Source organism: Musca autumnalis, unplaced genomic scaffold (genome assembly GCF_047663935.1).
Source record: "Musca autumnalis isolate F117 unplaced genomic scaffold, ASM4766393v1 scaffold_5, whole genome shotgun sequence".
NCBI classification, from domain to species: Eukaryota; Metazoa; Arthropoda; class Insecta; order Diptera; family Muscidae; genus Musca; species Musca autumnalis.
Window position 1 is genome coordinate 100,850,338 of NW_027412088.1, and position 27,272 is coordinate 100,877,609.

The window sequence follows — 27,272 nt, forward strand, 5'->3', positions numbered from 1 at the left end:
GTCATGTTTTCAGTAACCGATTCCCAATTAGAAATTTCTGTAGTTTTTACTCTCTCGCATGCAACTTGACAAAAATCACTGTACGTGTGTGTGTCTGTCTGTGTCAATTAGATTTATTTTTGTCGTGAATTTGTTTATAAAAATAAACAATTTTCAATGTTGAATCGATAGATAGTATGTAACATGTGAACAATCGATCAACCAACCGGCTAGCAACAATAGCGATGATGCACTGCTACTCTTCACTCAGCGCACACCGGACAGGCCAATACATTCAATCACCCCATCCCGATCCCGACCATTTCATGACCGTTTCTTTATGGTTTTGTGTTTTTGTTGTTATATTTGTGCGCGTTTGTTTTCTACTTGCGCTATACTCGATCTTTCTTTGCTCCTAACCCTGACCTTAGCCAATATAGCTTTTATAGAGGCTATATTGTTTTGTGTGTGTTTTTTAAAAGCCTCATGAAATAAAAAATCTGAAATTCTCTTAAACATGATGCTCATTATCTCCCAAAACATTTAAAACTGCTCTTAAATTTATTCATCAGTTGTACTTACGCTACGCATTACTAGATGGCGCAACACTCTGACTGGGTGACTCAAATAAACATAAATTGTAATAACGGATTTATTTGAATCACTCTGTAATTATTGCTTATTTCTTAAGTCTTATACTAGACAGACGCTGAAATATTTCATTAAAAATTTTTGAATTTCCTTAAATATATCGGAGATAAAGGGAACATGAAATAAAAAATTAACGAAAAAAGTCCTTAAATGTTTCCGTGTCTGGCATAAGACCTACGAATTTACGGAATTAATATTAATATGGAACATATTCGTTTTAGTGATGATCGGATAATCGCATTTGAAATAAATTGACTAAAATCATTTTTTTTTTTAATTTATTTATCGAGCTTTATGATCTATAATGCACGTGAAAAACACCAGCCTTGAACCCACGTCCTTGAAAAACACAGGAAAAAATTGTTGTCAGTGCGTGTTAGCGTTCAGACCCAACTTATAACTTTTAAAGGCAGCGCTAAGCGTTTGTCATGAAAGCACAACTAAAAATTGGAAAATCCTCATTGTTGTTCTAAAAAACCAAACAAAAATGCATTTGAAAGAAGAAAAGTTCGAGGACAGCGAAGCCGCTCCACATCCGATATGTCTGAGGAGCCTTTACCGAAGGCGAAACATGCATGTCACATAATGGTGGGTGTGTGGGTCCGAATCGTCGGCTTTCCGTGCATTATAGATCATAAAGCTCGATTAATAAATTAAAAAATTAATACTAAAAAAATGATCTTCGCCTAAAAAAGGCAAACTTTTCAAATAAAATCAATTTTGTGTATAATAACACTGTACAACAAAATTCAACTGTTTTTTGTTTAAATTACAAGAAACCCGAAGGAAGTTTCCCCTATTTGTACATTTTTGGATTTTAGGCATATAGTATTGCATTGCATTTTAGGCATATAGTATCTTTAGCTATATTACTGATAACATTGCGAGGAATCTTTTAGTTACAAAATTTAATCCTCAAGCGGGCCATTGAAGGGTTGTTTTGGTTTCTTTTTCCAAAAACGTCGTAAATCCCGTTTAAATTGAGATCGAATCGGATCCGAATATTCTACAAAAATGTTCGGCATAAAATTTCACTATAGAGCCTAGAATACATTACAACTCTAAGTGTTACCTGAAAGCACAGAATCTATAAAAATCAATACCACGTTATAGGGTTAATGCTGTACTTTATCTTTATGTTTATTGCAAGTTGTCCCATCAAACATCATTCTACATAGATGATGTCGAAGACAAAAATATTCTCCGTTAAATTTTACTATAAATCATTGAAGAAATTAAATATTTATTTACATTATACAATGTGGCGCAAAAGTAAACTTCCGATGTTTTTTGGTGGAAATTAAAAAAAAAACAGTAAGGAAAGGATCATAGTCGGGCGTGACCGACTATATGATACCCTACACCACTGTGAATATGTAAAACATATAAAGGAGATATATATCAACTTGAACTGATTTCTATATAATATGGTACCCTTATTACTAGACAAAATTCCGTGTCACATTCCAAATTTTATCAAAATTAAACATATATAGGGTGTTTGGTGCAGCAAATACGTCAAATTGGTCGAAAATATATATGGGAGCTATATTCAAATCTGAAGCGATTTCGATATAATTTAGCACACTTATTTCTAGACCGAATTCAATAAAACATTCCAAATTTCATCAAAATCGGACGTGTATAGCGTGTTTGGTGCAGCAAATACGTCAAATCGGCCGAAAATATATATGGCAGCTATATCCAAATCCGAACCGATTTCGATGTAATTTGGCACATTCATTTTTAGACCGAATTCAGTGACACACTCCATATTTCATTGAAATCAAACATATGTAGGGTATTTGGTGCAGCAAATACGTGAAATCGGGCGTAAATATATATGGAAGCTATATCCAAATCTGAACCGATTTCGATATAATTTGGCGCACTTATTTCTAGTATATATCGTGTTTGGTGCAGCAAATACGTCAAATCGGTCGAAAATATATATGGGAGCTATATCCAAATCTGAACTGATTTTCACCAAAATAAATAAAAATAAATAGCGTTCTTCCTATGGCTAAAAAAAATATATTCCCAAATTTTCAGCTGAATCAGACAAAAAATGTGACCTGTACGTTGCGAACAAAAATACATGGACAGACAGACAGACGGACGGACACGCATAAATCGACTCAGAAAGTGATTATATGTATATCCCCAAAAGGAACTGTGGGTCTATTTCGTTTCCTTTTGTATGTTACATACACATGCACAAAGACATAATACCCCCTTACCACTGTGTGGTGTAGGGTATAAAAATACGTACAGAATCTAGACAACGGGTAAAAAAATATGAAACCAACATTATAAACATTGGCGTTATAAATTACATATTATAATAGCGCAATGTGCATACGATTTTTATGCGCATCCGGTTTCATTAGCGCCGATCAAAAATACGTCAATATACACCTATTTAAAATTGATTCTTTAAGAACCGAGGATGTGCCTCTACATTCTATTTTTTTAAAAAATCCATATTACTCGCGTATCTCTGTAATTTATGACACTCGTTTTCGCAAATATTATAATCCATTTATGTAAAAAATTTTAAAGATAATCGCGGTTTAGTACGCGGATTTGTAAAATATATTTTTGCTGATTTTCCTATTTCCAAGTTATCTATCTCCGCGGTTTTAGTGGATGGATTCGATCGCGGAAGGGCTCATTAGATTCTCATTTTATTCACGCGGGGTTTAAAGGAAATCGAATGACACTTGTAAATTTTAAACGCAAAAAATAGGTTTTTAAGAAAATTCACGCATCAAATGTTGGACATTAGACTCCAATGACTAGGAAACTGTAAGGAGCACTCTCATGAGATATACATTAAATAACGTTAAATCACGAGTTCTATAATCCTATTATGAGTTTGGATTATTATCTTGTTGCGCGTCCGAATTATTAAAATTATTAAAAAACCCGAAATTCCGGCTTCAAAATTTCAGCATCAATTTTAGGTGGATGCAGTGGTTATATCGAAAAATCATAAACTAATATCATGTTGCCCATGGAGTATTCTTTGAGTCTTTCTTTGGGCATAGGTATATAAAATGTAAGGTAAAACCAGATACGGAAGTGTACATACAAAAACTGTTGGTTTCAACCCATTTTTACCCATTTTTCTACATTGATGCCAACACAGCTTCCACGAAAATTAATTTTAATGGTCTACATTATGGGATCCCTCCTAAAACACTTAATTTTAAAGAATTGCAGTTATACTATATAGAATATGTTTGTTTTTTACCATATATGTATGTTTGGTAGTAGTTAGAACGAATTTGTATTCGAATCGTCTTAGTGAAACAGGGCATTCCCAGTTGTTCGGGTAACTAGGGAATAACTAGCAATTTCGCTGGCTACTGGTAAACACAACTAGTTACCACCCAATCTACTCGTAATGCTATAGACTGGTGAATTTAACATGGGGATGTCATAGAAAGGGGACTATTGTCCCCTCACTGCATTAAAAGTAACCACCCAATTCGATAGTCGTGTGAAAGGCAATTGTCTCCTCTGTGCATTACCAGTAACCAGTCAATTCGATAGTCTTAGGAAACCCAATCGTCCCTTCATTGCATTACCAGTAAACAGTCAATTCGGTAAATGCATATACATATGTACACCACACTTTATTTTATTGCATGATGTGCAAAAAATTTTATAAATGACAATATAATCTTGTATACTTATGGATATGACAGGTCAATTTTGATCCTTGATACTGGAACTAGAGCGTTATTACTTGATACAGCGACTTATGTTCATTTGGTCCTTGGAATTTTTCTCGTGTGTCCTTCAGATCATTCAAAAGTTCCTGAAATAAAATGTATACAAGTTTAATGAAATGACGCGAAATGTCATCCGTCAAGATAGATATGTATCAATACTTACCACAGATATATTATAAATATTCTTCTTAAATTGTTCATCCTTTATATGATTTAGCTCGTAACACGTTCTTTTTGGCATCTTAAATTTTTGCACAACAAACGCAAACAATATGACAGAACAATTTTCTATATTTTGTTAAAAAAAGAAATAATGTTGAAAAGAGATTACAAGAGAGAAACATTGTCGATTACACTATCCACGGTAGTCTATAAAATAGTCAATATATTACACGCCACATTACCTGTAACTATTGAATTGACATGATAGGCAGGAAAGCCCATTTCCAGTGGCAAAGGCAGGCTATAGGCTATTTTGTGTGTAAAGTAACTAGGATCAATGAGTAACTAGTTAAATGCCTATGCCAAAGTAGATAATTGCTATTTATTGAACAACTGAGTTAATATTTTTATTTTATGAATATTTTTGTAATGATGGCAGGGAATACTCGATACTTAATGAGGACAAGGAGACAGGCTTTCGTGTGATCTCTTATACTTCCTGCTGGAAAAGGTTATCCGAGATACAAACGTCAAAAGAATCGGCACAATATATACTAATGGTCAAATGTTACTTTCATATGCCGACGATATTGACATCATTGGTCAATCAGTAAAAGAAGTGATATCTTTGAAAACATCGAAAGAGAGTCTGCTAAAGTGGGTTTGACATTAAACGGCGACAAGATCAGGTTGGTGGTATCGACGCGAAGTGCGTCCACAGCACTCGGACTAACTGTGAAAGTTGGTACTTATAATTTTTAGGTAGTTAGAGACTTCGTTCTGCCTCGACACCGCTATAAACAAAACAAACAACATCACTTGTGAAATAAGACGAAGAATAGTACTGGCTTACAGATGCTACTTTGGCGAAAGTAAACAGTTTAAAAACAAAGCCACATCTCGGTAAACAAAAAAAATTATTCGATAGATCTATGGGCCAATACGCGTTGACGGTGAATATCGAAGTCGTATGAACCTCGAGCTGTATCTGCTATACAACGACATAAGTATGACTGGGCCATGTCACAAGAATGAGTGATTTTTAACCCGCTAAAAAGGCGTATAATTACGGGCCTCATGGCGGTACAAGCAGAACAGGAAGGCCAAGACATCGATGGAGTAAACAAGTGAAAGATCGAAAAGCGGTATTCTAATTGGAGAAATAAAGCAACAAATAGAGAGGGATGAAAATATTTTCTTAGTTCGGCTTATTAGTCCGGTCAAAATAGACATTGAAATAGCAAAAATTCCCACAAAGCTGAATTTTGGTGGAGAGCTTGGGTTGGCCATTAGAAGCAACGCCCTAAAAGTCCCCATCTATCCCATGTGTGCAAAAAAGTTATTCGGGGTCAAAGGTCAAATTTTGGCACTTTTTTTGGTTGTTTGGTCATAACTCCGAAACTATAGCTTCTTTCATTTCGATGCAAATGACTACAAAATTTTCTATGAAAATGATCATAGAATCTTTGACCTAGGATCTACGGTTCTTGAGATATGAGTCACGCAATATAGAAACTTTAAGTAATTATACGGCACCTGTGCGTTAGTTGACCTGTCCCGATTATTTTAAATTTATTTCGAAAACCGTAGAACCTACCAAAAAGTGTTTAAAGAAAAAGTTTTATATTACAATATTTCCTATAAGTATGCTCTTTACGATGTCCGCATATGAGTCACCGTTCCTAAGATACTAGCCAATTAATACACTATATGCACACATTACCACGGTACCTATGAGGAAATTGACATGACGCAGTTGTTTTTCATTTGCTTCGAAAACGCTTGGTTCGATTAAAAAGTGACTTAAGAAAAAGTTGTAGAATAAACAAGTGAGAAAAGGCTATAGTCGGTACGGGGCCGACTATGTGATACCCTACACCACTACCTCTGCGAATAATCTTTTCACTCGAAAACATTTCTTTTATGGATATACGAAAGTTTTCACCTATCTGGCTTTTATACCAAATGACTTAAGGCGAACTGAACCAAAATAATTAATATTTAATTTTATATTTGACTACTATCGACATCACCAACATCAATAGGCTTCTATCTCTGTAAGAAAATTTCGTGATGATCCCATCAAAAGTCCGACCTGTAGTGTGATTGCAGAAAAAGTGGAAAAAGGGATGCATTAACGACTATTGCGATATCTCTATTATTTGACTACCTTCGCCAACCTACTTTGCATAATTTCAAAGATGGAATTTTCTACTTTCTTAGTCAGGCTTTGCTTTTAGAACGTCCTCAACCAAAGGTATGATATCAGTCATTATTATTAAAATCGCAAAAATGAGAAGTTGAGTTTTATTAGCGACTATTGCGATATGTTCGTTGTTAGACCACCCACGACAACCTACGTTACATTGTTGTAAAGGCGATATTTTATACTTTCATTGCCAGGTTTTGCTTTTTGTAGACCCCTTATAGACGCTGAGATATTTGCTTTGGAATAAAATGTAGACTTTTTCTCCAAATAAAGGTTTTGCTCATTCCGACCCCTAAATATTATCCGACCATCATCAAAATCAATAGGCTTCTTCCTCTGTGAGACCCTCATTAACCCTCGAAATTTCGTGACGATCCGATCTAAATTGCACCCAGTAGCGTGATTTCCAAAAAAATGGAAAAATGGGATGTATTACCGACTATTGTGATATCTCCGCTATTTGGTCACCTACGCCAACCTAGTTTGCATCATTGTAAAGATGGAATCTTCTACTTTCATAGTAAGGCTTTGCTTTTGGAAAGTATCTAACCACAGCTGTGATATTCGTCATTATAACTAAAATCGCAAAAATGAAAATTTGGGTTTAATTTGCGACTATTGTGATATCTTCGTTGTTTGATCACCCACGAGAACTAACTTTACATCGTTAGAAAGGTGATATTTTCTACTTTCATCGTCAGGTTTTGCTTTTTGTATGCCCCTTATAGAAGCTGAGATTTTAGCTTTGGAAAAAACGTTGTCTTTTTATCCAAATAAGTTTTTTGCCCATTCCGACCCCTAAATAATATTCAACCCTCACCAAAATCAATAGGCTTCTTCCTCTTTGAGATCCCCATTAACTCTCAAAATTTCGTGACGATCCGATCAAAATTGCGGCCTGTAGCGTGATTTCCAAAAAAATGGAAAAATGGGATGAATTACCGACTATTGTGATATCTCCGCTATTTGGCCACCTACGCCAACCTAGTTTGCATCAATGTAAAGGTGGAATCTTCTACTTTCGTAGTCAGGCTTTGCTTTTGGAAAGTCCTCAGCCAAGCTGTGATATTCGTCATTATAATTAAAATTGCAAAAATGAAAATTTGGGTTTAATTTGCGACTATTGTGATATCTTCGTTGTTTGATCACCTACGAGAACCTACTTTACATCATTAGAAAGGCGATATTTTCCACTTTTATTGTCAGGTTTTGCTTTTTGTATACCCCGTATAGAAGCTGAGATATTCGCTGTGGAAAAAAACGTTGTCTTTTTATCCACATAAGTTTTTTGCCCATTCCGACCCCTAAATATTATCCGACCAACACCAAAATCAATAGGCTTCTTCCCTCCGGGACCCCCATCAACATCCAAAATTTCGTGAAGATCCGATCAAAATTGCGACCTGTAGCGTGATTACAAGGTTTAGATGGACAGACGGACGGACAGACGGACGGACGGACTGACGGACGGACACACATAGCCAGATCGACTCAGACATTCATTTTGGTATATATAAGTATGGGTCTACGACCATTATTTCGATGCGTTACAAACTTTTTGGCCAAAACCAAGTTATAATACCCTCCCCACATAGTGGTGTAGGGTATAAAAATTCTCTACAATTATGGGCTTTACAGATTCCACATAAAATCTATTATTCTTGAGATACGAGTCAATCAAATCATGATATGCACACATTTCTACACCACCTGTGAGGTAGTGCACTCGGCGCGTTTTTTTTAACGTAGTTTCCCCTATAGGCCTACTCCACTATCTTTTGTGATAACTTTAAAGCTTAGTATATATATTTTAGTCCTAGTCATATCCTTCTACCATAAACTCTTCTTCTATTTCTTCTTCCTCTTGGAGGTTTATAACACTGTGCAACAAAATGGAGGTGAAAGTCTGGCATCATGAATTAGCGTTATATCTTTGTTCACTGTTGCTTTAGCTTATTTTTGAGATAACATGTCAAATCCAATGAGCATTAATTTCGTAGAGCACTTCAACCTTCTAACTCGATTCCTTCAATGTCCTTTTCGTCCTTTATTTTAAGAGCTGCTATAAAAGTACCACAAAATTACGTTTTTCAGCTTAAAAATGTTCTGCAAAAATGTCGCTCAGAAAATTTTAGGTACTGCTCTCATTGACAACTAATCGATTTTGTCGCGTTTTCGTCGTCGTTTTGTGCATTTACCCGACAAAATCGATTAGTTGTCAATGAGAGCCGTACCTAAAATATTCTGAGCGACATTTTTGCAGAACATTTTGAAGCTGAAAAACGTAATCTTGTGGTACTTTTTATGTAGAGAATTTTCTATTCTACAACCTTTTATTTAGTCACTTTTTAATCGAACCAAGCGTTTTCGAAGCAAATGAAAAACAACTGCGTCATGTCAATTTCCTCTTAGGTACCGTGGTAATGTGTGCATACTGTGTATTGATTGGCTTGTATCTTAGGAACGGTGACTCATGTGCGGACATCGTAAAGAGTACACTTATAGGAAATATTGTAGCATAAAACTTTTTCTTTAAACACTTTTTGGTAGGTTCTACGGTTTTCGAAATAAGTTTAAAATAATCGGGACAGGTCAACCAACGCACAGGTGCCGTATAATTACTTAAAGTTTCTATATTGCGTGACTCATATCTCAAGAACCGTAGATCCTAAGTCAAAGATTCTAAGATCATTTTCATATTTCAAATTTTGTAGTCTACAAATCTCTTCTTTGCATCGAAATGAAAGAAGCTATAGTTTCTGAGTTATGACCAAAAAACAAAAAAAGTCCAAAAATTTGACCTTTGACCCCGAGTAACTTTTTTTGCACACATGGGATCGATGGGGACTTTTAGGACGTTGCTTCTAATGGCCAACCCTAGCTCTCCACCAAAATTAAGCTTTGTGGGAATTTTTGCTATTTCCCCCTTATACGCATGTCTATTTTGACCGGACTATTATAGGATAAATGTTCTGTACAGGGCCAACTAAGTGTGTAAATAATGACTCAAGATTAAATATTCAAAAACGTTCGTATTGAGTCAATCACGAGTCCTCTCCCATATAGTCCTAATTGCATTCATAAATTATCTCCCTTATTTTGATAAATATCTCAAATTTTTAAAATAAATACCTAAAATACCCAAAATATTCCATTTTCATTACAGACACACTTTTTAGGACTTTAAGGATATTGTCGCGTCAATACGACGTCAATTCCGATTTCATTTCCTTTTGTGATAAGTTCACGGAAAATCATCTTCCACTTTTGGTTACGTATCATTTCATAAGTTCAAGAACTTCCCCGCTCGCATTCCGCAACCATGGCGCCAACAAACAACATGGCTAATTATTATAAATGATGACATTAAATGACACCTAAATAGTCGCAACACTACAACTATTTACACTTACAACAACAACATTTCCATGTCCCCCAGTCCCACATGGCTGGAGGAAAGACATCACACCCTCAGCATGTTTCTTTGTGTTTTTTTTTTTTTTTTTTTTTTTTTTCTATGCCACAGAGTGCGAAAGATGAAAGTAATTTGTGTCGCACACAAATCTCACGGCCATAAAGAGAAGATTATGCTCATATTAAAAAAATAATCATGTTTTGATTAATAAAGTAATTTGAGTTAAATCTGCAATTTAAGAAGCAACAAAATGTTTTTGTTTTTGTTTTTATTTTTTTGTAAAATTTCTTTATGGTTTCGGTTTTGAGCGAAACTAGTTTTCGACTTATATTTGAAGCAGATTTTTTACATTGCACTAAAATTAATTTATGACTTTCTGCACCACATTAATCTCCCTCAAATTATTTAGTTGTTGTTGTTGTTCTTATGTTCTTACATCAGCCATCATTTATCCAGCAGCAGCATCATTCATTTAAGTTATTTAATGGGTCCCTTCCGAGAGAGGATATTTGGCGGCAGTGCAAAGATATTGGAATGTTTCACCAGCCAGACCTTTCTAATCGTTTTATTTGTGCTGTATAGTGTCAGTTTAGAATTTTGGTCAAAGGTGTTCGTTTTTGGGTGATAGAAAACAACGTCCATACAGTGTACAAGGATATTAAGAAAATTTATAAAATTTCGTTGGACGAAGATTCAACATCTAATCTCCAGATTAGCCCAGTTAAATGGCAGACTATGGACAATGGCACATGGCTGTCTCCAGACCAGAAATCAAATTGATCACGTTGTGATAGATGGAAAACATTCATCGAGCGTGTTGGATGTACGATCCTTCCAATGAGCAAACATAGAACAGAAAAATCACGGAAGTTGGACATCGGTAAGCTGCAACCACAACATATAGCCACGCATATTCCACACAACTGGCCCAGTTGCTTAATCAAATCACTCCTCGTCCCTATAACATGTCAACACAATGGCAAAGTATTGCCCACTCCATGCAAACAGCAGCAATATCCATACTAAGATACCATCAAGGAACCTATGATAAAAGGTTATCCATTTAGAGGTTCCTACTTTCTTTAAAGAAAAAATACAGAAAAATAAATTGAATGGGGAATGTTTATTATCATTTGAAAGAACTTTCCATGACATTTAGTTTTTGCAGATTATGTCTAACAAATATTGGCTGAGGCTACGTCTCAGATGGCCCATCCGTTGAGTCCAATTTTCAATGACTCGTTCAAGCTTTTCGACTGGTAACTGACGAATGCCACGTCTGACGTTTCCCCCGATCTTGGTGGCCAATCGATTGGTCCAAAAAAAAAAAATTGATTGATGAGATGTGTGGGAAGTGGCGCCGTTTTGTTGAAACCAAATGTCGCCGAGATTACGAGCATCAATTTCAGATGAAGTCCTAACCGGCATCATTTTGAAGAAATAGGGTCCGACGATTCCACCGACCCTCAAACCGTTATTTTTTCTGGATGAAGTGGCAGCTATTGAATCTCTTTAAGTTGCTCTTCTTCCCAAATGTGGCGATTTTGCTTCTTCACATACGAGTACCTATAAAGCCAGAAATGTACCTCATCACTAGACAGCGCAATCCTATGCAAATGCATATATGGTTAGGATGGTCGTAGAGAAAATTAGATTAGACAGAAAATCGTTTTATCACAAAATAAAACGAATTAGGCCCAGAAATTTTTGTATATTTTGCATATTTTGACATAGTTGCGTAAAATGAGCACATGCAAAACCATATTCAACGATTTATGGCCTAAGTATCCCACATAAATGGCTGAAATTTGGTATAACGGATTAGTTGGGTGTATAAAACCTTCCACCTGAAATTTTTCCGCAAAGGTCCACGACTTCATATAGCCCCCATAGAACGGTACCTCCCGATTTTCGGTATTTTGAAGGTTGTGGCCTTAATAACCCACCGAAATGACTGAAATTTGGTATTTAGTCTTCCTTGGAGGTATAAAATTTTCGACCGGAAATTTGTAGGTATAGGTCCACGTCTTCATATACCTCCCATAGAATAGTACCCCCCGAATTCCGGTATTTTCAAGGTTGTGGCCTCATTATACCACTGAAATAGCTGACATTTTGTATTAAGTCTTTGTAGGGGACATAAAATTTTCCGCCGGAAATTTCTTGGTACATGTCTTCATATAGCCCCCATAGAACGATACCTCCCGATTTTCGGTATTTTGAAGGTTGTGGCCAAGAAGTTTCGTGACCACTGGGAACCTCAAATGTCAAATTACAATTTAAAAATTGTAACTAAAATCCTCAAAATACTATGGTGGAGGGTATAAAAAGTGTTAAACGAACGGAACTGGACGGGTACAAAAGTATATATGGACTGAAAGAAGACACTCTTAGGCACCATTCTGCGGAAACGAATATTTGTCATGCTGTTCCGTAATAGTTGTAGTACACTAAAGCCATATCTCTCTTGCGGGTTGAGCTATTATGACCTAAGACATCTCGTCAAACAAAAATAACACTTTCCAAAGCAGTGATACTATCCGTGGTAATGTATGGTTCCGAAGCATGGGTACTTGCTCATGCAGATAAGTCAGTGATTGGTGTGTTTCAGATAAAATTCTTCGAAAAATCTACGGTACAATATGCGTTGACGGTGAATATCGACGTCGTAGGAACCACGAGCTATATCGGCTATAAAACGCCATCAGTATAGTTAAACCTATCGAGATACAAAGAATACGTTGGCTAGACCATGTCATGAGAATGAGCGATGATGAACCCACTAAAAAGGCGCATAAATACGGAACACATGGCGGAAGGCCATGCAGAAATGGAAGACCATGCTTTGGATAAAGTATAAAAATGGGAGACGGGATCAAAAACCACGATATTCTAAATTGGAAAAGAAAAGCAATACATGTTCGGCTTATAGGACAAATGTTCTGATGAGGGCCACTTAAGTATGCATGAGTTTGCCTCGAAAAAAAAATGTATTATTGTAATGTGGACCACAAGGACTACCTTCGGTAAAATATTCAATAAGATTTTACAAATCAACACTTCGATCTATACCGACAAATTTTCTGGGGGAAGTTTTTAGACTCAAAGAAGACTAAATACCAAACTTCCCATATTTCCGTAAGATAATGTGGGTAAAACCTTCAAAATACCGAAAATCAAGAGGTACGCTTACTGATAATTTTCTTCTGGAAGATTTTATAACTCCATGGAAGACTAAATAACAAATTTCAGTCATTTCGGTGAGATATTGACGTCACAACCCTCAGAATTACGAAAATCGGAAGGTACCGTTCTATGGGAACTACATCGAAACGTGGACCTATACCGACGAATTTCAGTCGGAAAGGTTCTTACCTCCAACGTAGACTAAATACCAAATTTCAGCCATTTCGGTGTGATAATGAAGCTAAAACCCTCAAAATACCGAAAATCGGGTGGTACCGTTCTATGGGGGGCTATATGAAGGCGTGGACCTATACCGACAAAATTCGGAGGGAAAGTTTTATACCCCCAACGAAGACTAAATACCAAATTTCAACAATTTCAGTCGAATATTGGTGCCACAAACTTCAAAATACCGAAAATCAGGATGTATTGTTTTATAGGGGCTATATGAAGGCGTGGACCTATAACGACAAAATTCTGGGGGAAAGTTTTATATCCCCAACGAAGACTAAGTACCCAATTTCAGCCTTGCTTTTTCGTAATATTTATAATTTTTTACATACAAATGAGCTGTTTCGTAGGATCTAGGGGTGGGGGGGGTTGGGTCAGCTGCCCCTCCCTAGCTATTCCTGGGTACACACATGTTTATGAGGAGGATCCCGAAGCAGATGACCAATATTGATTATCTCAGAACTTGAGATATGTTTGCATGAAATATTCTGATGTATAAAACTTTACTCCCTTTCAAATCCGATTTTCGCAATGAGCTGGTAACGTTTTTTCATCGGCGTTTTTTCATGCTGCTTTAAATTTCATATATAAGGTTTTTGGATCAAATGGAAATAATGTAGGGGGTAGGAGTTCCAAAAATTTGTTTGGATAGCCCTAGTGTATATACATGCCCATACCTTGAAAAATGTCGATCTAAGCTTTAATATTGACCATTATACCTATTTTAGAAACCGGTGACGATTTTTACTTCATGTCACGAGAATAGTTAAAGATGACCCTGCTGAAAACAAATATGAAAATGGTCTTACGATGGTTCGCAAAACCTGAACGGCAAGAAGGATCGGGGAATGGACAAGTTACAAATGATATCGAAAAACAAGATATTCAAAATTGAAAAAATTGCTTGGAAAACTATTCTCAGTTAAGTTTATTAGACAAATGCGTCGGGGAAAACTAAGTATGTAAACATGATACTCTTTTACTTTCCATCTTTACTCGAAAGAACACCCTATTCATAACATAATCTTTGTGGATATTCATAAATTTAAAATTCACACCCCTTACGATAGCACACTTTTAATAGAAATTTTTTATGTTGTTTTCTATTCGGTTGATGATTTTTTATGGTTCCATGTGTCTATCTGTCTCTACAACTTGAACCGGTGCATTCATTGTTCACATTGTCTCTGTGGTTGACATTAATCATAATTTTGTTTCATATTATTTAAAACACATTTAAGATTTGGTTGCTATACGATTCTTTTTTGTGTGGATTCTCTGGCAATAGAGTCATAATCATCGATGGAATAAAATGTAAAACAGATGCTAATGGTGTTATTTTACACCTGAAGGGGGAAGAAATTGGGAAATGTGTAAAATATGGTTTTATTAAAATGCCGCTTTTTTATTTTTTTTAATATATTTTTATATTTATACCCTATACCACAATGTGGAAAAGGGCATTATAAGTTTGTTTTGGTAAAAATTCATGTAACACCGCGAAATATTCGTCGGAGACCCCCAATGTGGTATACCAATCTTCATATCTCGACGAGATAAAGCGATTTTGAGATGTGTGTCCGTCCGTCCTTCCGTCCGTCCGTCTGTCCATTATAAATTGTAAACACGCTCCAGGCCGCAATTATGGACCGATCGTCACGAAATTTTGCATGGAGGTCGGGTTCAGATCAGAATAGATCCCTATTCTTATTAATGATGATCGTGAAATATTTAGCGGGTGAAATGGACCAAAAACATAACATTTATCAAATTTTCTAGCGGCTCTGTAGGTCTCAATAATAGTCCGATCGCGTAATTTTAAATAAGGTAAGAGTATATCACAAAGGAGAAGCTTGCAATTTGAGATGGCGATCGGATAATATTTAGAGGGTTAAATGGACCGAAACTTTTGTGTGAAAATTGTGAAAAATTTTAATATACAGCTTATATCTTAATTCCTGGAAGTGACATTCCGGACAAGTGAGATATACTTGAAAGTGGAACGCTTGACCTTTCAATTGATGCCAATTATGTTGGTGTGCATGATCAGATAACAGAGTTACAGCCTAAAATATTCCATTATTTGTTTGTAGTGTAATAATAAACTCGCTAGAAGTCGCAATTATACATCACGAAATTTTGCACCGGGTAAGAGTATAGGTCGAAAAAGATGCCTACAATTTTGAATGATGATCTGATATTCTTTAGCGGGTGAAATGGACCATTACTTTTGTATGAAAAATATAAAAATTTTATTTTTGTTCGATATTTAAATTCCTTGAGGGCATATATATTTCGCAAAGTAGCCTACATATGGAAAAAACTACTGACGTTTCCTCTGATGTAAATTGCTATAAAGTGTTTGCTAGATAACGGATAGCTAGATAATGGGTTCTGTGTAGAGAACCACATTTTTATCCCATGCTACTTATTGTCTCTCCAAAAGTTTATGTAACACCACGAAATATTCGTCCTAGACCCCTTATTTGCTATGCCGAAATTCATATCTCGACGAGATAAAGCGATTTAGCGATGTGTGTCCGTCGATTAAAAATTGTAAACAAGATTAAGGCCGCAATTATGGACCGATTGAAACGAATTTTTTAAGGAGGTTGGGTTCGGGCCAGAATAGTAATGGTTAGTTTTTGGTGATGATCGTGAAATGTTCAGGGGATGAAATGGACCAAAAACAAAATTTTAACCAATTTTGTAGCGGCTCCGTAGGTCAAAATAATAAGCCGCAAAATTTTAAACAAAGTTTGAGTTTATGATGAAGAAGAAGAGTACAAACCAACGTGAAGATCAGATAATACTTAGCGGGTTAAATGGACTGAAACTTTTGTGTGAAATTGGTAAAAATTTCAATAACGTAGCGGTTAAACAACGGAAGTAGTAGTACTACATAAGTATGTTTCATTACATTTTAGTTTGTGTGAACTAAATTTTCGTTTCCGGCTACAAAAATGTCTTTGTCATGCTAGGTAACTTTTTGGTTTTGGTCACAAGTATTATACATTACATCTCTGATTGTCCAGGGATAGTGGTATAGTGTATCCCATGGTCGGCTCCGTCCGACTATAGACTTTTCTTACTTGTTTATTATATTTTTTAAAATATTTTAGACAATTTTTATCTATATTTCAGATTACATTTTGCAGATATCGATCCAAACCAGAACTGCTCTTCTCTGCAAAGACAGTATACTCAGCAATCCCACTGAGTTGTCTTTGCATTTGCTTTTCTCCCTGACGTTCACTATGCGTAAACAAAAACAAACAAAAAACATAATTTGGTTGTTGCTTTTTTCATTAGTTTTGTTTGTATTCCTATGGGCGGCGCTGATCCAAACAAATACAGTTAGGCAAGAAAAGTATTGCAAAAACCAAAATTGTAGCAAATTTCATATTAATTGTTCGTTTATGGCGACAAATTATGTAAAAACTATACGGGTTTTTGTGCAAATATCTTGCTATAGGTCCTTACAATAATATTCCGTCAAAATATGCAAATGTTATTTGCGATTTATAACAAATACGGTCAAAAATAAGAATTAACTACTTGGGGGTGACAATAAAAGTATTGCAAAAATTATCAAATCGATGGTTTCTTCGAGAATTGCCAAAGGTATGTTCCTTAATGAGTTGTCTATCCACTTTGGACATTCATTAGAGCATTAATGACCTTAGTTTAACCAAAAATTAAGCCTGGGTATGTTCCACTCTAAGGATACTGGTTCCCCAATTTTTAGTAAATCTTGATCCTTCGTTGGAGGACGTTTTTGGAGTTTTTTGTTAAATTGGACCCAAAAATTTTATGAGGGTTGATATCAGGATGTTGGCCCGATGTATTTAAGAGTTTTGTGTTGTTATATTACATCGGCAATTTACACAAATAAGATTAACATGTCATGATCTGGTCTCTGGAATGGTGGTAGTTGACTTTGTTTTAGCTTTCGGTATAGATTTTTCTGACTTTCAGACTAATGACTATTAAATATTTCTTAATGATGTCAGTGGGGATGTCTTCCCAATCATTATTATATCCGTGAACCCAATTTCGCATACTGTTTTCCATGGTAAAGAATATAGTACCCAAATATTCGGTATTTAAGCTTCTCCAGTAGCGGTTTAATTTCCATATTTGATGGGTTTTATTGAATTTGGCGCAATTTTTTGGATTTATTATGATAGCAGAGGATAATATCTATCCACTTAGTAAAAATTAAATCATATCAATACCATTTAGAGACTAAAAATAGTGCTCTGTCGTAGGTCGTTTCAAAATACTACACTGGTGTCAATTTTTTCCATATACTTTCCAAAGGTATTTCGATGTTCTCCAAGCCAAAATCGGACTGTTTTGCATTGTTCCATTATTCTACAATACATATTGAGTCAAATATTCATTCTTGGCATACTCTCCTGTGGCCGATTCTTCATTGTTTATTGTTAATATGGTCCCATGCGTTTTATCTTGCCTGATGACCCTCCATGACCGCATTTTTTATCACTGAACTTTATTACATTCAATACAGTTAGTCTATTTTTAGCCGCAAAAGTCATAAAAATGCATAATGACCGCAAAAATTTGCAAAAATTTTGTAGTTTTATGGTACTGATTTTCCCGTTGCAATACTTTTATTGTCACCCCCAAGTAGTAGTTAATTCTTATTTTTGACCGTATTTGTTATAAATCGCAAATAACCTTTGCATATTTTGATGGAATATTGTTGTAAGGACCTATACCAAGAGATTTGCACAAAAAACCGTATAGTTTTTTCATAATTTGTTGCCATAAACGAACAATTAATATGAAATTTTCTACAATTTTGGTTTTTGCAATACTTTTCTTGCCTAACTGTATACTGAAACCTTCTTCCATGACTCTAATAATATTCCTTAAAAATGAAAGTGTTATATGTTTGTCCGTAGTTTCCTTTCTATAAATTAAAAAATAATACCACATCTCCCTCTAAAACGTTTTAAGATACAAGTTCTTAACATTTGATATCAACATATTTAATTTGATTAAATCGAAAATCTAACCAATTTGTGTCTACTCGTCATTGGAAGAAATCAACACATGTTCCCTACCACATCCAACATTACACCAACAACATCTGTATTTAGTGTTTTGTGGTGAAGTACAACAAGTACTTCGCGTCGTCGTCATCGTCGACGTCATTCATTCTTGGAAATTAATTAAAACATATGCTCATCACTTTTGGCCATAAATCTGCCAACAGCAATTATCACTTGTAATCTGTCCGTAAAAGTGTTTGATTTCAAATTGCCAAAAAAAAGCAAAGAAGAAGAGCAACAATTGCGACTGAATGTCACGGCTATCAGAAAAGGGCTGATGTTTTTGTTGATGTGGATGTTGTCGAATTCATGCACCAATGCCATGAAGTTAATGAAGGGCGAAGTTTTCTCCAAAGACATTTAGAGAATTCCCTTCTGGCTGTTGTACCATCTATGTTCCCAATCAACTATTTGTTTGATATGAGAGCGCTATAAAACGGATGATATGTTAAATCTTTATATTAATTGGAGATATTCATTGTCTCTCTTTCATTCAAATGTGGACACTAGCTTCCCTGATATGTCACGGAGGTATAGCACTAAGCCCCGATAAAGGGCAGACAGGGAATTGTTGGCTTTCATCTATAGACAGTTCCAATACATTAATAAAATACTCTCACCTTAATAAATGACGTTTAACAACATTTCTGTATTTTGTCTTGGGTAGTGTGGAACTCCCAAAAATATTTATGTGGTTGTAATCAGGAATAATATGACTGACTGCATGCTGAAAAGAATCAAAACAATTCAAGACCCGTCTGCATTAAAGTCCAAACTTTTGAGTGTTTTCTGAAAAAAATTTACCCAATTATTCCGTTGATATATCTAATACTGGTACGCGATTAAAAAGCCCTTTATCAATTTTTTACAGGAACACGGTTTAGGTAGGTGGATAACACTGTGCTACACGAAAAATATTAAAGGGTTCTGGTGGAAAAAAGTTACATTACATTGGTCAAAAACAAAAAACAAAATTCTGGCTTGTAAGGTCCATGGAAAACGAAAATAATTTTGGTTTCTTTGGGTCACTTCGTGTTTTTGATTTTAATACTACCCCAGTAAAATGTTCGATGCCAAAGATGTCATTCAATCATGGGTGAAAGTGGTCTGGCATGTCATCTTTTTAGCATCTTCATCGATGAATTTCATATGAGCGTGGACCCCAAAAGATGCTATTCATTTTTGGATCCAAAACATGTCATTTACACCAATACTTTGACATGTCATTTTGACCAATGCTTTGGCATGTCATTTTACATTTTCTTTGCAATGACATTATCATTACGACGAGAGTTTTAACAACGTTGGTTGTCATTTCGAGTCTCCGACAACATCAAGCCTATTGTAAATAATTAATCGTATATGTTTAGAAAAATGTGTATAAATAAAAACACAAAATGCATCTCTATTGGATCGATGCAATGGGTTCAAATGCTGGTGAAAAGATCGGATCTTTCACGACTTCCTTTGCATGGGTTCAAATGCTGATGAAAAGATCGGATTTGTTCAAATGCTAATGAAAAGATCGGATCTTTCACGACTTCGTTTGAACCAATGCAAAAGATGCCATGAAATCACGTCATCGCATGGAACCCCTACCCTCAAGTTTTGCTGGGACGGTAAATGTAGAGAAAAACGGAGTTTTCTAGATTTTCAACTTTAAACGGGCATAACTTATTTTTTTTCACAACGGATTTCTATTATTCGAACAAGCCATTAATTTTTATTTTAAATTGGTTAACAAATGGCTATGTATTGTGCTTGAAGTGTAAAAACGCATTAAAAACAGGAAAATGCTTTTTCTTGTACTCTAGGCTGCTAAGGGGATTCCAAAACAGTGTAATTATATAGTTTTACTAAGAAGTAAATTAAGTTACCCAGCAAAAATTCGGATCCGTTAGTCATTATGTAACCCATTACAAAGTTATGTAAAAAGGTAAAACTACTTACTTCGCTACTTACTAAGTAATGAGTACGATGACACAGAGCGTGTGTGTTCAACTAGAAATCCTAGGGTTGTGTGGTCAACGCTTACCGTCGACACGCGAATTTATTGTTAACAATATAAATAAGTAAGAACAGCGATAAGTTCGGTCAGGCCGAACTTTTTATACCCTCCATCACCACTGTATTGAAGTAAATATGAACAATTAATAACTACTAAGCTTTTTCCCTACGTTAAGTATAACTCCTTGCAGGAGGATAATATCTTAAATGATGACAATCACTTGATACTGATAATTTTCGGTGTGGAGGTTTTCTACCCATTGAGATTCCAAAATACCAAGTTGCATCCACTTCAGAAGAAACATGTAGCAAAACTCTTTAAACGTTAAAAACTTCTTTTGACGTCTCCTTGTTTGAGACCTCTTTTGGTACTAAATTCTTCAGAGAGGTTCTTTCCTATTTTAACTGAGGGCCTAGCATCAGCTAAAGTCATATTACAAAGCCGAATGAGCTTTGTGATGATACCAAATTCAGACATGGCTTGGAATACCTTTGAACGTAGGGTGCTGTTGATGGCTGCTTTATAACCGACAAAAAGGTGGTAGGTGTCGATCTGAATCTCTTGGGTCTTCTCCAGGATTTGCCGCAGGGTAAATATCTGGTTAATGGTGGATTTTCCAGGTTTAAAGCCGCATTGGTACGGCCCAATTTTCAATATTTCGTTGACCACACTATCTTGTAGGCAATTGGGAGAAGACTTATGCCCCTTTAGTTAGAGCATTCAGTCTTGTATCCTTTCTTGTGGACAAGGCACATTATGCTCAGGTTCCAATCGTCGGGTACTCGTTCTTCCTGCTAGATGGTGGTAGCTAGCCGATGAATACAACTTATCAGCGTGTCGCTTCCAGTTTTTAACAGCTCGGCTGGTAAGCCATCGGTTCCTGCTTACTTATTATTCTTCAGTCGGTTTATTGCTGTCTTTACCTCATCTTTGGCTGGGCGGTATACATTCAATACCATCTTCTGGGATTGGATCTGTGGTATCTTCGCCGTCTTCACTACCATCGGATACCAACAGTTTGGAAAAATGTTCTTTCCATATCCCGAGCACACTATCTGTATCAGTTACCAAATTACCTTGCTGGTCCCTACAGGAAGATGTGCCTGTACCAAAGCCATCAGTTTGATGTTTCACTCTTTAGTAGAACTTTCGGACTTCATTCTGGCTCCTGTACATCACGATTTTTCACACTCCCGCCTTTCCATTTCTCTTTTTTCTGAGGAAAAGACGTTTCTCTACACTCCTTTTCTCCCGATACCTCTCTCGTGGAATATGCTGTGGCTATCTGTTGTGTTTGCAGCCTACCGATGTCCGTTGTAACTGTTCGTGCTTTATTTGCAACGTTTAGATGGGTACGTACCTTTGCTGCAACAAGGTAGTGTTCCGAATCTATGTTTGCTCCTCGAAACGATCGTACATCCAACAAGCTCGATGAATGTCTTCCATCTATCACAACATGATCAATTTGATTACTTGTTCGTCGATATGGAGACAGCCAGGTGCCCTTATGAATATCGAGATGCTTAAATCTGGTACTGCTAACTACTTTTTTTGCAGCTGCAAAGTCTATCAGCCTCATACCATTGTCAGATGTTTCACTGTGGAGACTGAATTTCCCGACTGTTGGGCCAAAGATATTCTCCTTTTCAATTTTGGCATTAAAAACGCCTAAAATAATTTTAATGTCATGGGCATGGCAACGGTCATAAGTTTCTTCTAAGCGCTCGTAAAATATATCTTTGGTCTGTTCGTCCTTGTCTTCAGTGGGAGCATAAGCGCAAATAAAGCGGATGTTGAAGAATTTTGTTTTTAAACGAATTGTAGCGAGTCTTTCACTCAATGGGGTGAAGCTGGAGACCAGATGTTTAACCTCCGACAAACTACAAATCAGTTATCAAACTCATGCTTTGCGTCATGGTAGCTATAATACAGTGCGTCACCTTTAGGTGTTGTTGTTACGCCTTTCCCAATTCATGGTATTTACTGTATGGCTGTACGTCGACCTTGTACTTTTCAAGTACATCTGCCAATGCGTAGACTGCACCTTCTCTATAAAGAGTGCGAACATTCCAGGTGCATATTCGCGGATCATGATCCTTAAAACGTTTGTGGGGTTCGTCAACTTCAAAGTGGTTTGTTTTTCTTTTCTTTCGTTTTTTCATAGTAAGCTGCCTTTTCTAGGGGAAGGTTACTAACCCAACGTCCAAACCAAAGTTTTTAACGTTCTTATGGGTGAACGCGCGGCACATGTTAGCTCACTACCTTTAACGGGTGTTAAAGGCACCCCCCTGGTGACACCACGGGGAGCTCAGTGTTCAAGAGAGGGACCAAGAAAAATCCTGGCTTTGCCATGTTAAGGCCGGTCAGGACCGTTCCTTGGTATTTTTCAGCACCAACGTCACCCACAAAACCAAATTTCAGCAACCTCGGTTTGAAAATTTGACAAAAACTAAAAACTTTAAAAAAATTAAGTTGGGTGGTACCCTTATATGAGGCCTTTGAAAAAAGGTGGACGTATGCTGTCTGATTTTTTGCAAGGAATGTTTTTTACCTGTTATAATGTTTTATATCCTTGGATAAAACTTGCAACATATCGAAAATCCGTGAGTGCCGTTCTATGGAGACCTATACCGACAAATTTCAGGTGGAAAGTTTTATTCCCCTAACGAAGACTACGAGAGCGGTTCGGAAACTTCTTAGCCTATCAATGAAAGAGAAAAATATTTTTATTTTTCAATATAATCTCCTGAAACTTCAATACACTTAGTCCAACGCTTTTCTAGCAACTCTATCTCTTAATTAAAATAGTTTTCCTCAAGGTCTTCAAAATAGTGGTTTCCAACTGTAATTGCATCTTCATTAGAGGTAAAACGCTTGCCAGCAAGGAATTTTTTAGATGTGGGAACAAGTAAATGTCACTGGGAGCTAAATCAAGAGAATAATATGGGTGTTCAAGCAACTCGTACTTTAATTCGTTGATTTTAGCCATTGTTAAAACACTGTTGTGCGCTGGTGCGTTGTCTTGATGAAAAATTATTTTTTTTTTTTTTTGTTGTAAGCCAGGACGTTTTTCTCGAATTTGTACATTTAATTGATCCAAAAGGTTGCAATAGTATTCTGAATTTATTGTTTTACCCTTTTGCAGATAGTCAATCAATAAAATACCTTTGAAGTCCCAAAAAACCGTTGCCATAACCTTACCATTGAATTGTTTTTGCCTTCTTTGGGGCACTTCCTCCAGCTTCAGTCCATTGTTTGGATTGTTCTTTTGTCTCTGGAGTATAGTGGTGGATCCATGTCTCATCAATAGTTATAAAACGACGCTTAAAATCCATTTTATTTCGCTTAAAACGATCCAAACAAGCTTGAGAAATGTTCATTCTTATGCGTTTTTGATCGACTGTTAACAAATGCGGCACCCATCTTGCAGAAAGCTTTTTCATCTGTAGTTCTTCATACAAAATTAAATGGACTCGATCATTTGAGATGCCCATGATATTAGCAATTTCACGCCCTTTTATTCGTCGATCATTTAATACCATATCATGCACTTTGGCTACAATTTCTGTTGTTGTTGCTGTTTTTGGACGTCCATTACGTGGTTCATCTTCAATGCTTGTACGACCACGTTTAAATTAAGCAACCCAACTTTTACTGTTGCATATGAAGGAGCACTTTCACCTAACACATTCACCATATCATTATGAATTTCTTGTCCCGATAAACCTTTTTTATGTAAATATTTAATGACAGCACGCATTTCTAATTTTTCCATTGTAAAAAAATTGCGGATGCGCCTTTTTTAAACACCTGTTTCTATATGAAGGAGTTGCCAGATCGAAACAAATTTTAACATGTGTTCATAACAGAGATGAAGTTTCCAAAACACTTAACTTTTTTCTGTTTATACCGCGCTTTTTGTGCTAGGCTAAGAAGTTTCGGCGAGTTAATATTTTATATCAATTTTCATCAGTGATTGTACTCTTCGATTTTCTTGAATTGTTTTTGTATTAAACTACGATTAATTACAAAAATTTTAAGTCCTATTTGGTAGTGGGATTCGAATAAATACTATTTTTTTAAATTGGTCAATAAAGTGTTTTCTTTATACCAGTGTTATTTTACCAAAAGAAATTAAAAAAATTAAATTTTTAACATTTGTTTTGTTTTATTTAGGAATTTATCTTAAACATCTGATTTTGATTTTGAAAATGGCTAAGCAATTATTTTACCAGCCGTACAATGAAGGCTGACTTCCGAAACGTCAGTTGCTTTGTATTCGTGCATGAAACTAGGGGTTTTTAGATCGAGTTACCCACTACCGCAATTTCATAAAATTACTCTAGAATGGAACTAGATCTAAGAACCCATAGTTTCATGCACGAATACAAAGCAACTGACGTTTCGGCATTCAGCCAAACTAATAGAATTGATAATCAAATGACCATAGCTTGGAAATCATATGAGTGGACATTCAAATAATCTACCAATTTTTTTTATTTAAATGCGAAGGAGGATTGATTTTAAATAGCTAAACTTGTCGCGGGCACAAAAAACTTCATTCAGTAATACCCACTAATGCTGGTACAATAATAAGTTTTTAAGGTGTTTAAGATGAATTCCTGAATAAAACAACAAACCCACTTTTAATAAATGGTAAAACAACAAATTTTGCCCAGTGGTTTATAGGAAAAACTTTATTGAAAATTTTTAAAAAAATTAGAAAAAGTTGTAATTATTCGAATCCCACTACCAAATAGGACTTACATTTTTTGTAATTATTCGTAGTTTAAAACAAAACAAATTTCAAGAAAATCAAAGTGTACAATCATTGATAGAAAATTATTTTAAATTTTAAATCGCGAAAATTGCATCCAAGCCCACTGTGCAATTTTTTTCCATTTTTAATTACATAGCTTTTAAACAATAGCAGGGTGCCACCGTGGTGCAATGGTATGCACACCCGCCTTGCACGCAGAAGGTCGTGGGTTCGATTCCCCGGCCAGGCAACATCAAAAATTTCAACGGTGGCAAAATACCCCTCAGTAATGTTGGCGACATTTCCTGAGTATTTCAGCCATGTAAAACTTCTCCATAAAGTGGTGTCGTAAGGCACGCCGTTCGGACTCGGCATCAACGCGGCACAAAATAAAGCAAATCAAAAACTACTTTTGAAAAAAAGTGTCCCCCATATGTACTTTATAGGATCTCTACAGAATGACAGAGTTAATTATACCTTTCATATTTTGGTGGAATGTATAAAAAATTTAAATTTGTATATTCGAATTTCGAATATAAGAATACAATAATAGATATTCAGGCAATAACTTTAAAGGGTATCTGATATTCGTTTCCATCGAATATAAGTTCATTCATGGAAACTTTTGTAATTGTATTGGGGCGTTGAAGCTACACCAATTAGCACACCAAAAAACTATTTAGCACCACAAAAATGACAACGCCACTTACTTGAAGTGTTCCGCAGCTAAACACATAGAAGTTTGGGGTTCCTGCACACATACACACACAAGGATGGGGTGATTAACGATTGTCTCCCCTAGTAACTTACCGCTATTTACAAGATTTCACTTTTGTGTGGAGCTAGCTAGTGATTGTGTTTCTTTATTTCATTCTCACTTGCAATGCTTACAACGACATCATTACGGAAGAGGGAGTGACGTAAAAAGACCAGACATAAATCTATGTCTGCTGTGATTTGAATTTTTCTGTCTCCGTTTGCATCCGTCCACATTGTAAGTTTCAACGCTATCACCGATGTGTATGATGCCTGCTGAAATACAGTTTTTGCTCCTCGGTTTACTAGCCGGCTCCCTTCAATGTCGATCTGTACTGATGTGGTGTTGATGTCAGGCACTAACAAAAGAACAATTTGAATAATTGTTCGGGAATTAATTACCAAATAGGTCAGAGTTGACATTATTTGCTAATTTTGGATTTAATGATGGTATTTGTTCAATTAAGCGAACACTAATTGCATTGAAATTGAGGTTTTTTCAATGCAAACGATTAAGAATCTAGTGATTGTGGCGTCAGTGTGGAAAGAGGTGTGCTTTAAACAAATGCGATGAAAATTGTATTTGACCAGTGAAACCTTTAAATAATAGAGACATTAGCTATTTAAGCGCCAAATATAAGCATTTAAATGTTTTCAATTTTGTTCTATAAAAAGAAGACTGACAATAAAATTGAATTGAACTGCACTTCTTCTGTGATATTATCATTTTATTGTCACGTGGGACTGCTCAGCTCGACGAGGCATTCATTTTGGTAAATGTGGGAATACGACCATTATTTCGATGTAATAAACAATTCACATGTCCTTACTTCAAGTTCCTGAAGCCAATATCCACTCAAGCAACCCACAGCAATTCCGGAAACTCAGCGATGCATTTCCACCGAATAAATATGTAACTGAAAAATATTTTCAATGAAATTCAAAAGAATCGTTTCACCCTTCCTTCCTCCAATGAGCAGCGTTGAGCATCATCAAATCGAACGAAATGAAACGTTTATAAAACACAAATACCATAATTAAAACTGTATGTTTTTGTTAATATCTAATTTGATAATTGGTTGTAATTTATGGCCT

The 27,272-nt window shown here is 35.9% G+C and overlaps 1 long non-coding RNA gene across 2 annotated transcripts; it reads right to left on the minus strand.

The window, feature by feature from the left end:
* Positions 1-4,378: 4,378 nt before the first annotated feature.
* On the minus strand, positions 4,379-26,483 carry LOC141405222 (uncharacterized). 2 transcript variants are annotated; one of them, XR_012413164.1, is made up of 3 exons: positions 26,232-26,483; positions 4,534-4,658; positions 4,379-4,456 (listed from the first exon to the last, which is right to left on the minus strand). It is a non-coding gene; the product is annotated as an uncharacterized lncRNA (long non-coding RNA). The 2 variants fall into 2 exon arrangements; XR_012413165.1 differs by having other exon boundaries at positions 26,132-26,483.
* Positions 26,484-27,272: the final 789 nt, after the last annotated feature.